The sequence below is a fragment of the Octodon degus genome, unplaced genomic scaffold (genome assembly GCF_000260255.1).
Source record: "Octodon degus isolate 3935 unplaced genomic scaffold, OctDeg1.0 scaffold00033, whole genome shotgun sequence".
NCBI lineage: Eukaryota > Metazoa > Chordata > Mammalia > Rodentia > Octodontidae > Octodon > Octodon degus.
This window is the reverse complement of record NW_004524609.1, coordinates 12,354,656-12,368,890: the sequence shown is the minus strand read 5'-3', so window position 1 is coordinate 12,368,890 and position 14,235 is coordinate 12,354,656. Positions and strand designations below refer to the sequence as shown.

Below are 14,235 nucleotides of genomic sequence, written 5' to 3'. Positions count from 1 at the left end.
TTAAGACCAAGATATAGCAAGACCCATATACCCAGAATTGTAACTTTTGTATCTGATAAGGTCAGCCAAGTACTCTCAGGATTTATCCTGTAGTTCTGTACCGCCTTTTGTGCATCCTTTTGTCAGTGTCTGACCTGAGGATGAGTCACGGCCATTGCTTGACCAATTTGCTCTCTGTGAAAGCTTGAGAAAATGTTTTTTCTCTCCATGGGATTCTCCCTAGGCCAACAGATGGTTTAAAGCTAAATGAGACCATGCAAATGGTCAGGAGGAGACCACACTCAGAACCTGGGAGAATGTGGTTCCGCGATAGGCATCAGCGTATCATCGCTGCGGAGGTTCAGTGCCTCTTGGTCCTAAGTTAGGAAGCTCCTCCTCATGGGATAACTCAAGCACTTCTGCTTTGCTTGGTATTTGCATAGCACGGAGGATGAGCACTGACTCACCATCCATTCTGTGCCAGCTGTTGGTGACCGTCAAGTCACTATCACATTGTTTCTCGGTCTTCTCTTTCCCCTTCTCCTCACTGAATATACTGGGAGAAGACCTGAAGACACAGGGTCTGGCCTGCATGATGCTTTCTCTCTGACAGATGTGAACAAGGGTGTGTAACATCGCAAAGGTTAAGTACCATGATGATGGTTCATCTAGAGTGTCACCTTGATGCCCTGACAGAATGAGTGGAGCACACTTCTGGATGTGTCTGAGCAGGGCCGGGGGCATGGCCCTAAGGACAGGAGGTGGTCCCGTGCCCATTTTCCTCCTATGCCCTCTGCTTCCTGGCTACGTGAGTCGAGCATCTTTTCCCCAGCAGGCCATTTCGCCGGGAGGTTTCTACGTCAGAGCCCGCTGACCAGGGACTCAAACCTTGGGAACTGAACAAAAACATTTCCTCCTGTAAGGTTTGGTTTCAGTAGTGAGAATCTATGAGGACAGCCACAGCTGTTTGGTAGACAACTCTCAAGCATCTAGGAATATGCATACACCTGGGTGAGAGAGCCCCATTGCATTGTCTTCTATCCATTTGTTCTAAAGCAAGTTGTTGATCTTGGAGTTTGATCTCTCTGATAATTATATAAGGAATATTTAAACTATAACATTTGTTGTTTTTTTTTTAAAGATTTATCCTCCTTTTACTAGCTACGAAAATGTGGCACAGGTAGCGATGGGGGGGGTGCTTTGGGGCATGGTAGAGTGATGTCTCAAAACAAGGAGAAGGAAACATTTCAGGTCTAGCTTCTATGTCAACACACACCCTGAAGCACTGAAAATACTCTGGGGCAAAGGAAAGAAATGAGTTAGAAAAGAAACTGCAGTGTAGATCAACTTTGATAGTTATACATATGCAAAGTGGGTGATCCATCAGATCCAGGTCATGTAGGATGACAGACGTGTCTGAGTACGCACGGGGCATGTGTATGCATTTGTGAGAGACGAGGTGACTCAGAGTGGATGGACTGCAGAGCATTTGTGTCCCTGGATTTGAACTTCTCCTTAAATGCATGTGTCAGTTTGCGGATTTACTGGTCTCTGTTGGACAGCTCCAGAGGCTTCCAGAAACCAGCCTCCCAGGAAGCCCTCCAGACAATGACAGCTGTTTTTCAAAAGGTGCCTGTCACCCTGGCCATTATGAAAGCTTCATTGCTCTCTGCTGGCAGCTCTCCGGGACATAAAAAATGCTCCACTGTGCTTGACTGTAATTAAACTTTGAGCTGAAGTTTTGCCCTGCAGCTTTGCCAGCAAATGTAGTCATAATGAATGAAGTGGAATATTTACGGTGTTACTGTGAATAGGATTTAAAATAATGCATGCAATTCACTTAATTACATTCCTGGTGACATCCCCACCCCCCCTTCCGGCATCTGGCCTGGTGGCACCAGCTTTTCTTTCCCCCATCTCCTCCTTTGCTCTGCTGTGACTTGTTTGTTTTTCTCTAGTCCTGCAGTTGAGGTGCACTGGTTACCCTTGTCCTGCATTCTTAGATTCATTCAATGAACAGATGTCATTTGGCCATTTCAGGGCCAAGAACTAGGAATCACTGGGCCCCAACTCCCCAGGCTTTATGCTCCTTCCTTGGTGCCGAGGCAGGCTGCAGCCCCTGACTGTGCATTCTCTTCTAAGTGGGAGGGGAAGGGGGCTCTTTAAACTCTGCATCACCGCCATGGCCACCTTCCCATGAGCCTCCTTCTGCTTATCTTTCAGGGCTCCCTGTGTCCTCTTAGGGTTATCCCTGGTGGCTTCATTGGAAGCAAAGTTTTGAAGGTGATAGGAGACAGGTACCTAAATTTTCTCTCTGCACGAGTAACTCCAGCTCTTTACAAACAGGAGAAGTTTGTAGGACCTTGCCTTGTCCCTATGCTCGGTTGTGTTTAGCATCCCCACAGCAGCCGTGTAGCGCACATGCCAGCTCCTCCTCCTCAGAGCATCCTTTTGGCTGAGGGTTCAGCTTCCTTACCCTAATGTCACAAAACTGTGACAGGCACCTGCTTCTCTTTGGTGGGAATGGAGGAGAGATGGTCCCGTAAAGAAGAGGAAACAGCATGGACTCTGGATTGTTCTCTTTGCTTTGGACAAAAATTGTTCGAGATCACCTGTTCCCAATGGTTACTCAGCCTGAGTAAACTCTTAGGTGGTCCTTTCCAACCTCCTCTTCCACACCACCCACCATCAAGATTTTCTCTTAACTGTTGTTTTGTCCTGACCAAAGGATCATGGTTGGGGTGGAAGAAAGTGATGTAAGGGCCGGGGAGATGGCTCAGTGGAATAAGTGCTTCCCTGGTGAGCACAAGGGCCTGAGTTCAATCCCCAGTTCCACCAAAAACAAAACAAAAACAAAAAAAAAACCCAAAACAAAAACAAAACCCCAACAAAGTGATGTATAGTCTAAGACAGCACAGCCCACGGGCGGTGAGATGGCTGTGACTCGGAGGACTGCCTCCGTCAGCTTATCCCTTCCACTCCGCTTCCCACTAGTGCCTCTCATTTCTGCTCCTCATCCCCAGCCTTTACTCTGTACCTTCTTCTCAGCTTGTTTGCACGACATTCAGTTGAGGGTGCCCACACTGCTGCCTCTTTGCTTGAAGGGAAGAGTTAAGCCTGAGACTCTGGGTGGGTTGTACTAGGTGCCTCCCTGGGCTGCAGAGTGGCTCGCACTTGTGTCCCAGCCTTTTTGTGTATTTGGAAAGCACATCTAAGATTATGCAGGTGGTACATGGGTGGAACACAAAAGATCTATAAATCTCAAGACACAGGCCTCAGGTTCTAATTCACTTCCCTCCCAGATCTCTCTCTGCTGTGTTGGGCTTATCTGCCTCCTTCTAGACACAGGACAGGAGCCAGAAAGTGTCATGAGCTTACTTCTTCCTTCCTGTAGAGGAGAACTAGCCCTTTGTCTCCATACACTCTGTCAGCAGAAAACACTTCTACAACCAGATATGTAGCATCCCCCATACCAAGCAACTCTCTGTGGATACCAGATAAGCATCTATTATGGGCTGGTCTGAAATGAGCCCCAGACACTCATATTTCAAAGCCTTGGGCCCCAGTGCTGCAGGGCTCAGAGGTGGGGCCTCTAGGAGATGGTTGGATACTGAGGGCTCTGACCTCTTAGTAATGGTTTAATCCATTGATGAGTTCATAACTCAATGGGCTGCTGGGAGGTGAAGAAACTTCAGGAGGTAAATCCTTGCTGGAGAATGTAGTTCAACGTAGAGGTGTCTTTGAGGGTTGTATTTCATCCCAAGCCGTTTCCTCTCTCGCCTTCTCTTTCTTCTCTCCACTTCCTGGCTGCCATGAGGAGAGTAGCTTTGTTGCACCATGGCCTTCCCACCACATCTTCAGCCTTGCCATGGGCCCAAAAGTGACAGGACCAAGTGACCGTGAGTGGAAACCTGTGTAGCTATGAGCCAAAGTGCCACCTTGCTTCCTTTACATTCAACTGTTTTATTACCATGGCAGAAAGCTAACACATGTTTTACGATTCAATTTTGAGACTTCTACTGGGACAGGGCATCAGATTCTGAAGGACTCAGTCCCGCAAGGCGGCCTCCACTTTTGGATGGTTGTCACCTGGGCTTCTGACCAACAGACAGACGTTTCCATGACCTCCTCCTTTAATTCGATCATTTGCTGGAGTGGTTCGAGGACTCGGGAAAACAATCTACCTACAGGAATACTCACTCATTATGGAAGGATGTGAGCAGGACCAGTTGCATGGAAGAGGTGCGTAGGACAGTGTGTGCGAACACAGCATGTCCATCTTCCCCGTCTCCTGTCCGGCAACCAGGAAGCTCTCCAAACACTGTCCACCTGGGGTTTTATGTTAGCTTTGTTAGGTGTCTCCATTACTCTTCTCTCATTGCTGGGACAAATACCCGACACTCAAAATGAAGGAAGGAAAGGTTTATTTAGCTCACAGTTACTGGAGGTTTCATTCCATACTCAGCTGGGTCTAAGGCAGAGCAGCATGTAGCAGAAAATAGCCTTTCATGGTGGCAGCAAAGAGCAAGAGCACAGGGAGAGGTAACAGCAGCTCAAGCAGCTAGCTTCTCTCTCCTCCTTACATCGAAATGCAAATTACCTGCTCCAGGGCAGGTGTAGCATCCACACCCACAATAATCAATCCACAAACTCTAGATGCCACCCCATGACTGCATGAGGCTTTGGGGGGACAACTATACAGACACCATAACCTTAGGTAAGCATGGTTCTGCTGGGACCCAGCTCATCCTGCACCACCGCTCCTTCCTGCAGGTCAGGCCCATGTCTGGGCTCTGTCCCTCTACTCACGCCACGAGTTCCCCTGGCAATAAGTACCTCCCTCCCATCCATAGGGGATTTCTGAAAGTCATAGCTTTCAAAAATCTCCTTGACAGCCAACATGATGGCCCACAGCTGTAGCCCCAGCACTCTTAGCTGCAAAGGCAGAAGGATCAGAGGTTTGAACTCAACTTAGGCAACTGAGCAAGATGCTGTCTCAAGATAAAAAGTCCTGGGGGATGTAGCTCACTGCAGGGGCTTTGGATTCAGTCTTCAGTACCAGCAAAATAAAACAAAACTTCTTTTGCTTTCTTATTTACCTAGGAAATTTGCAGGGGCTTTAGGATTCTGACTGTAGATGAAGACCAGAATACACCTGTCTTATAACGGCACGCTATCACACTTCTCTATCTCTGACTGATGGGTATCATGATAGTTGCAGCCTAGGAGGAGGTGTTGCCAAGGCTTTTCAGAGATAATTAGGTGAAGGATAGCATGGGCTCATTAGCAGGAAACCCTTTTCCAATTATGAGATAAGTGTGGCTGCAAAATGAAGCTTCACGAAAATCAGCGGCATCATTATCTTTGGAGCCATTTACCAGTCAGCCGAAAATCTGCCAGAGCCTGTGGCCCAAAGTGGAGGGGATGGAGAGGGTTGCCTGCATCTGGAAAACATCTGGAGAGCCTCTGGTGCTATGTGGTGAGAGCCTTGGGGCTGGTTCCTTAGTTTTGGCCTTGAGCCAAGAGTGCAAGTGGATGGGTGGCCCTTGGGGGTCTACTCGGTATGCCTTGCAGATGAGCAGATGCCTGCCAATGTAGTGCTTTCAGAGAAAAATCTGGGCTTCCTTTCCAGCTGCCTGACCCCTGGAGATTACTGGAGACCTTTCAGGTGGACAGGAGCAGTTTGGGTACCACAGTATTCACAGGGCCTAGGTGCGGGAAGGTCAGAGGTGCTCTGGCTTTGCTTGCGGGGGGTGGGGGGAGGGGTGGAGGGTGGGGGAGGTGGAGGGCGGTGCTTTGCAGGGCCTCGGCCCAGAATGACTTGGAGACCAGATAGTAGCTCGTAAATCCACCTGCTTCCAGGCTGATCTCCCAGCGCCGACAGCTGACCCCTCCTATTAGACTGCCGGAAGCGCTGATTCCTTCCCTATTGCCAGCCTATCTAAATGAATGAACTGAGGTACAGATTTAAAAACTTCCTCAGGATATATTATGGAATAAAAGAGGCAAGCTACTGAACGGAACACAGTTTCTCTAGGATAGGAAAGTGTTGGAAAGGACAAGTGTGCTGATAGGAGCGCAGCACTTTTTCTGGAAGGACTCTTAAGGATCTGACGACTAGTTGGCTGTGGGAAGAAAGATTCAGGGGGGTGGAGACTCCTGGCTCTCCTTTTCATGCTTTCCGCTCTATTACTGTTTCTAACTGAGTAGTTGTACATTTTCGTGTTAGCAAGAATTACATGGGCAGTGGGATTATAATATCATTTTCTTTTCTTTATGATCTTTGTGCATTAAGAATTAGCCTACCACTGCTTCTAGCAGCAGATTCTCTGGGGAAAGGGGCCTGGGATTCGGCATTTAACCTGCATAGCCCTGTTTGAGAACCCAGCTCTTCATCCCCGATGTTTCTAGATGCACGTCTCAACAAAAGCGGGGCCTCTCCATCAAACAAATTGTTCTTTCCATGGTATGACTTAGGGATGACAGTGCCAGGCGAGGCTAATTTACATGGAGTACACGGGGTACTCTTTCCAAATACACCCCTGAGTCACATCCCCCCAGAGGAAACCTCTGACTTCCTCTTCAGAGACAAGCTTGAAAAACACTCTTTTGAAGAGCTCAGGTAGTTTGATCAGGCCAACCTGGGTGATCCCCTTAGGTTAAAGTCAGCTGTCCCCAATCATAGGAGTGAAAGCCCCTGTATCTGACTTTGTAATCCTCAGAGACTGAGCAAGGCGTGTATACCAGATGGTACTGGGGGAACTCGAGGCACCATTTTTAAAATTCTGCTTACTACAGATTCAGAAGAGAACCTTCCCACATTTTTTACCATTAACATGATACTAACGTTTTTTGTAGATACTTTTTTTGTACATATTTTCTCTTTTATTTGTGGTGCTTTGCACCTATGTTCATGAGCCAGTATGGCTTAAAGTTTCTATTTTTATATTGTATTCTTGTTTTGTGTATTCTTCTTTTTATTTTTGCCATTCTTTTCATCTGTTCTCTGGAGTAGTTAGCACGGAGTTAGATGACTTGCTCCTCGATAGTTTGTTAATCTTTATCAATGTTAAAAGTTAAATTTAGGCCACATTAACATTTTAGAGAGTTTATTTGCACTTCCAGTGATTCATAAATCAGGTGTGAGTTCTGGGCTCCACCAAAGTGATATGAGAGGAAAACTTTTATAAGGTCTTCTCAAAAGCAAGACAAAGAAAATACTTGATTGTTTAACTGGAAATCCCCTGAAGTAAGCTGTCAGTCTATGATGGGATAAATTTAAGATTATTTTACTATTTACCCCGAGTTGCATCTTACCCTTGACCTACCTGGGAACCCAAAGCCCTGGGAGTGTCTCAGTCTAGCCAGCACTGTGACAAAACACCCAAGCAAATCAACTTGAAAAGAGAAAAGGTTTATTGGGGCTTATAGTATCAGAAGTCTTAATCTGTGGATGTTGCCTCCCTTGCTTTGTTTCCCCTTCTTTGGGTTGATTGACTTTTCTTTATCTCCTTTTAAAATTTTACCCCTTATACTTCATTAGTCTGGACATTTATAGTTTAATTTCTTTTCTATGGCTGCCTTTGCCCTTTTCACCTGCAGAGTCGACGGAACGATATGCTGCCTTACTCTATATCTGCAGTCTCCTCCTTAGCGATCAAAAGACCTTCAGAGGCTGCAACTGGGTTTCCCCTGGTCACCTCTTGTGTTTTTATTTTTCCAATATTTTAGTTCTCTCTCTCTCTCTCTCTCTCTCTCTCTCTCTCTCTCTCTCTCTCTGTCTCTCTGGCGGAACCAGGGATTGAACTCAGGCCCTTGCGCTTGCGAGGCAAGTGTTTATTCTACTGAGCCATCTCCTCAGCCCCTACTTTCTCTTTTAAAATCTGCCAAATTAATCACTAGAATTGCTTCTTGTCCCTCACAATCAGTGGTTGCTTTTGTTTTCAGTTTTTTGTTTTTTGTTTTTTCCCAGAACTGGGGATTGAACTCAGGCCCTCGCGTTTGCCAGGCAAGCACTTATTCCACTGAGCCATCTCCCCGGCCCTGATGACAGGGCGCTGTGCTTGCCAGGCCAGCACTTCTTAGGATTTTCATTCCTTTGGAAATGAAATGGATTAACTTTGTTGCTTTCCTTATAATCCATGGGAGTTCTTGCTTAGTCTCATCTAAAAATATCTTTATCTTTCTCTGACTCTTGAGAGATAAGTTGAGTTGCATTTAAATTTTTAGGTTGACAGACATTTTTCTGGTACTTTTCATCCCATTGAGACGATTTCCCCCCTTCTAAAGAATTGTGTTGCTTGTTGCAGAATGTAAGGATTATAAAAAGGTATGTGACAGAACCCCCATTTCAGATTTTTGTCTTTATGGTTGGCTATACTTTTCTTTTTCGTTTTTTTCTCTAGTGTTTTTTAGTTTCAGTATGCTGTGATTGTGTATGTGCATATGTGTGTGTGTGTGTGTGTGTGTGTGTGTGTGTGTAAGAGAGTATGTGCCTGTGTGTCTTGTTTTATGTCAGCCTTGGAGTACACTTTTAAAGGGAGCATTTCTTTTAAATGATTATTTCTGAGAAGACTTTTGCAGCTATTTCTCCAAATTCTCCTCTCCCTCGTTCTTTACTTCCTCCTGTCATACTTAATGGATTGCATAGTGCGTGCATCTCACACTCCGCTGCTATTTTCCATTTTGTGGTCTCTGTATTCCTGATCCATTCCCAAGTTCATTGATTAGATATTGAGTGAGCAACCTATGTAACTGATGTGCTGAGCTTTTAACCAGAACAGCTATAGTCTTTGTCTTTTACTTTTAGTTTTTTTTAATGTCTGTTTTCACTGTTAAATGTGGTTTGTGCAGTTTTAATTTCTTCTTTTAGATCTTTAGTAAGATTAGGCACATTTAATATTATGTTTTAAATGGCAAGTCTGTCATACAAAGGTCAGGTTTCTTCCTGTTTGCAGTCATCTGCTAACTCTGATTTATATTATTTCCCCCAAGGTTTTGGGACTTCTCTGCTGGGTCTGTTTTCCCTTACGGGTCCCCTAGGGGCATCATTTTTGAGCAGTTTAGCGTTTGCTTCTAGAAGATCCTTCTAGAATAATGTTAGCTTATGACCAATTATTATTTTTAAATTTTTTGTGTTGGCGCAGGGTCTCTCTGTGCAGCTCGGACTCGCAGTGATCCTCCTGTCTCAGCCTCCCTAGCACTGGGATTATAGGCGTGTACCACGTTGCCCAGTTTTGGGGCCAGCATGGCATACCCAGGGCTCCAGGGGCTGCATGGCATGCAGTACTGGGGACTGAATTTGGGAACTTGTGCTTGCCAAGCAAGTGCTTAGACTGTCAAGCTATCTCCCCCACCACTGATTTTTATAACAATGTCCATGTGGGGTTTTCCTGACCCACACACGAAGAGCAAGCTCAGACTGTGCAAGGGGACAGGCCCACAGTTTTAAATTTTTCAAGCAATTCATTTTTATTCAGGGACTTAGGCAGACGTATGTGAGCATCTTCTTTGTCCCGTTGTGCTGCTAGATGGCTTTTTTTTTTTTTTTTTCCTGTCACATACTACTTCATAGGGGCAGGATTTCGTATGTCTTGTACTTGGAGAACTCACTTCCTGCCTCTGATAGCTGAAGGTTTCCTGCATGCCCCTGTGGGCACAGAGGCAGCCGGGCCCTGATGGCTGGGACCCGAGTGCCTCCCCGCCAACTCAGCATCTGAACCGATTTTACTGTTTAGAGCTCTGGTTTCTCATTTTCTCTTCATTGCTGATTCCCTGTCCTTGCTATAAGCGCATACCTGCATTTAAACTGTTTTTTTGTGTGTGTGTGTTTGCTTGTTTATTTCATTCATCATTTCTAAGTGTTTTTGGAGGGGGACTCTGGTTTATTTGTACCCTCAATCTTGCCAGAAACATATGCGTCGGGAGCAGAATTTTATATTCGCAGAACAACTGTTCCTGTGTCTCATCTTCTGTCGTCAGCAGGGTCCTCTGTGTCTGCAGCTCCACCAGGGAACACAATGTATTCATCATTGCTTCCTGGAGCATCACAGAGTTGTCTTTCTCAAGACTCGTGACTCGATGTTGCCATACATCAGACAATGAAATAAAAATGCAAACAACTGTTTCCAATCATTAAGAGTGACGCATGCAGTGGCTTCTGCCTTCTGTTAAGCTCCTGGGCAAGGAGAGACTTTGGGGGACAAGATTAAGTTTTCTGGCTGCAAGCTCTGTGCTGGATATTTCTGGACTAGAAGCATATTTGCTTTGCTGTTCCAACCTGAAATTTTTTTAGGATTTATTCTTAAGCGATGTCTTCATCAGAAGGGTCTCAGGGCAAACTTTCCATGTGTGTCCATTGTGTTTAGAATCATCCGTTGGGGAGTAATCAGGGGTTCCTGAGATCCATCTTATGCATGGCTTATTTGGTGGGGCCACTAGGTGTTGAGTTCAACCTGCCTTATAAAGAAAGGATTTCTAGGAAGGCCCAGATCTGCTGGTATACATGGCACACAAGGCGAGTTGGAAACAGTTAGATGATTCTGCTCCATCTCCCGTTTGTAGAAATCAACTCTCTTGGGATTAGGGTGGGGTGGGGTTGGGGATTGCATTTTGAAGCTCAGCATCCTGAGCTGCCACCACAAGATAATCAAAATAATGCTTCCCTGAGAATTTTAGCCAATGGAGCTTCCTTTGAGGGCTAGAGAGGGACATGTAGCCCTGGCGGAGCACATGCTTAGCATGTGTAAGGGAGACCCTGAGTTTAATCTCCAGCACTGAAGGAAAAGAATTTCCTTTGCCACTGACAGACTATTAACAGGAGGAATTTGGAGGTCATAGGCTGGTTTTTGCCACAGCGCAGTACAGAGAGAAATAGTAGTTTCAGTGATTTCTCCAATAGCTCATCTTTGAAGGTGTTTCTTTGGAGGTAAGGAAAGGGAAAAGGGATATTTAAAAAAACCATTCAACAACATGAGAGAAGTGACAGGCTGATTGGACATTAACTTCATTCTGGTTTGTGTAAGAATGTTACCTGGATTTCAATTAAGCAAAGCACCTACTTCCCCATCCCTCATTGATGGCGGGTTGCCACAGCAACAGCACGTTGCTCTCCGAAGCCCACCCCCGCTCCCTGCTTTGAGCTTAGAGAGTCCACAAGCGGTGGGAGCCGAGACCTGGCTTCTCTGCAGGCTTGGGCTGCCGTGGCATAATGTGGGGCAGATGTCAGTGGAAAGGTGAGGGCTTGTCACGTTTGGTGGTTTAGGTAGACAGCTTCATAGTAATCACTTCAGGAGCTTGGGCCAGGCAGCCCCCGAAGGACATGGTGTCCTACTTGGGTGTGTTGGACTGGACCGTAGGACCTTGTGACTAGAGACATCACAGGGTTCCCTGTGGGCAGGGTGTACCCTCCCTGCCACCTCCCCTTGGTGCTCATACACCAGGTCTTCAGGGCTCAAGTCTCTCTGCCAGCTTCCCTTGGACCCCACAGCCTAGGGATTCTCAGAATGTGTTCTACCAGCTATCTGCACTGACACTTGTTCTCTTCAGCCTTCCTGCTTTGGTTATCTGGGGAGACTGTGGAATGTTTCATCCTGCTGGAGACTGCAAGAGGAGAAACATGTTCTTGGCAAAAAAAAAATATATATATATAATGCACCCCATTTGGGGGAAGATGGTCAAATGAAGGCAGGAGTCCCCAGATGCAGGCTCCTGGTGAGTGACCAGCAAGAAGAGCACCCGGGAGCCCAGCCTGGGTGTCTGCTCATGGTGGTTCTCCTCTGTGTGTCCCTTTGTCCTTTGTGTTGCATGATCTAGGGTGCCTGTCACACTTGCAGAGTCTGCCTTGGGTTCCAAGAATCTGCACTTTGCTTGAGTTTCCATGTTCAAGTCTGAGAACCTCTTTGAAAGACTAAACCTGGCCTGGGCTCAGTAGTCTTCTACCACCTGGCTGCTCGTAGCTCTCTCAGTAGACATACCTGGCCTCTCATCACACCCCTCTTGTGGGATGGACACTGCAGGTGGGTAAAAGATAACTGGGAGCCCAGTGGGACAGTGCTCATCTGAATGCCATCTGGAGACTTTCCCTGTTGGCATTCTTTTCAGCAAGATGTTGCTGCCTTTAGCCAAAGCCAAAAAGCACACAAAGCGCTTAGCAGCCATGCCGCTCCCTCTCCATCTGCTGGATGGTATTTGCTTTCTTATCAGGACCAAGATGTTCTTCCTGTGCAGCTGCAGATCTCGTCTACGTGGAGTAGCAGGAGAGCACACACTTGTGCTCTGCCCATCTAGCACAACAGTGTTGGCCGACAGAGCCCAAGCTTGGCACTGGGACAGCCTGCGCGGTCCTCACACTGATTTCACTAAGCGCCGCTCTATGTGATTTTTAATTTCCTTTATTCCCACTCTCTCAGAAGCAAGTGGTTTTTTTTTTTGCTCTGTTGGCTGCAGGAAACCTCAAGTCAGCTGAGAAACTTTTATCTGATAGTTCCCTTTTGACCCAGAGCTTCTGTCTCAGAAAACAGAGGGCTGGAGAATACTGCCTCCCTATACCAGGAATTCAATGGGGCCCTCTGAAGCCCAGGTGGGCACCTTGGTGTAGTGCCTATTGGGTTGAGTGCACAAAGGCCATCGTCCTTTGAAAATGTAGAGGCCAGAGCTAGGGATATAGCTTAGCGACAAGGTGCTTCCCTGGCAAACATCAGGTCATGAGTTCAATTCCCAGTACCAAAAAAAGGAAAAAAAGGAAGGAAGAGAGAAAGAAAGAAAATGTAGAAGCCCCTGACTTGGTGAAAGATGATGAAGAAGGAGGTCTGTTTCCCTTGCTGGGAGCTGCATTCTAATGCATTGTTTTTTCCTTTCTAGAAATGGGTTTTCCTTCTGGTCATTACCCTGGCTACAGAGTGGTGTTCATTCTTCCTAGCAACTAGTTGCCCAGTGCTGTTTCACCAAGCTATTAGATTTCCATTTCAGTTGAGTTCTTCAAAAATTGTATATGTACATATATGCACATATCTATAGTTTAAGAATATTCTATATATAACTATATCTATATGTAGATCTGTAGGGAGCCCTTTCTGGTCCTCATATCGGTCCAGGAAGTTTATATTTGTAATCCCATGGATAAGTGATTGGAATCCTGTCAAGTTAATTCCCATCTACCATTTCCAGAGCAACCCATGGTGAGAATAGAGACACTAAAGCGTATTTATAGATATGGGGAGCCAAGAAGTCCTAAGTCCAGCTGTGGTGATGGCCGTCTGAACAAAGGCCTTGACCCAGGACCAAACCCAGGTTTTATTCAGTCATGTAGGAGGAGTGGCTTGAGGATGAGTGATTGAGAATGGCAGGAAGAAGGTGAACGCTGTGAGCTGGGCTAGGTAGGAGGCCGGCGTTCGCCTCTGTGATATGCAGAGAGAAGGATATGCTGAGAGTAATCTGCATTACACAATTGAGATGGTATCTGATGTTTTGGGGTCCGGTGCTTCAGCTCTGATGTGTCATCTTTCAAGCCCCAGGAAGTCACGGCCTCTGTCTCCAGGCTGGATACCAGCCGACAGCATGGAGCATTGGCTCTTTGTCCCATCTTGACCCAGCTCACATTAAAGAGCAGCAGGTGGGGGTAACCTGGGAAACACGCGTGCTGTCTTCAAAGACTACCACCAGCACCTCCGCTAGACCAGTATGCACTGCTTTAAGCCAACTGAAGGGATAAGGAAAAGGCCTGGCCAGGTCTGCGTATATCAACACATGGACATAGGCCCAGCCAAAATGGAAACAATTGCTCTTCTTTCAAGGAGAATTGCCCACGGGGTCCTCCACAACATCCTTATGTATATATGTGTCTGTATATCATCTATTTGTAACTTTTAGAAATTCACCTGGGAAACAGACTGAAGAAGTTTTATGAAATAGTATAGAAATATGCATTATATATAGTATTCTCTCTGTCTCTGTTTCTCTCTGTAATTCTGTCTGTGTGTCTCTCTGTCTCTGTGTCTGTCTCTCTGTGTCTCTGTCTTCTCTCTCTTTCTCTCTGTCTCTGTTTCTGTGTCTGTGTCTGTCTGTTTCTCTCTGTCTTTGCCTGTCTCTCTGTCTCTGTTTCTGTCTGTCTGTCTGTCTGTCTGTCTGTCTGCCTGCCTGCCTGCCTGCCTCTCTCTGTCTCTGTCTCTCTGTCTCTCTCTGTCTCTGTCTGTCTCTGTCTGTCTCTGTCTCTCTCTCTCTCTCTCTCTCTCTCTCTCTCTCTCTCTCTCTCTCTCT

At 46.3% G+C, this 14,235-nt stretch overlaps 1 protein-coding gene across 3 annotated transcripts in view; it reads left to right on the top strand.

The window, feature by feature from the left end:
- The window catches only part of Slc39a11 (solute carrier family 39 member 11), a 416,634-nt gene that overhangs the window by 214,785 nt on the left and 187,614 nt on the right, over nt 1-14,235 (top strand). The gene's annotated exons all lie outside the window — the stretch shown is intronic.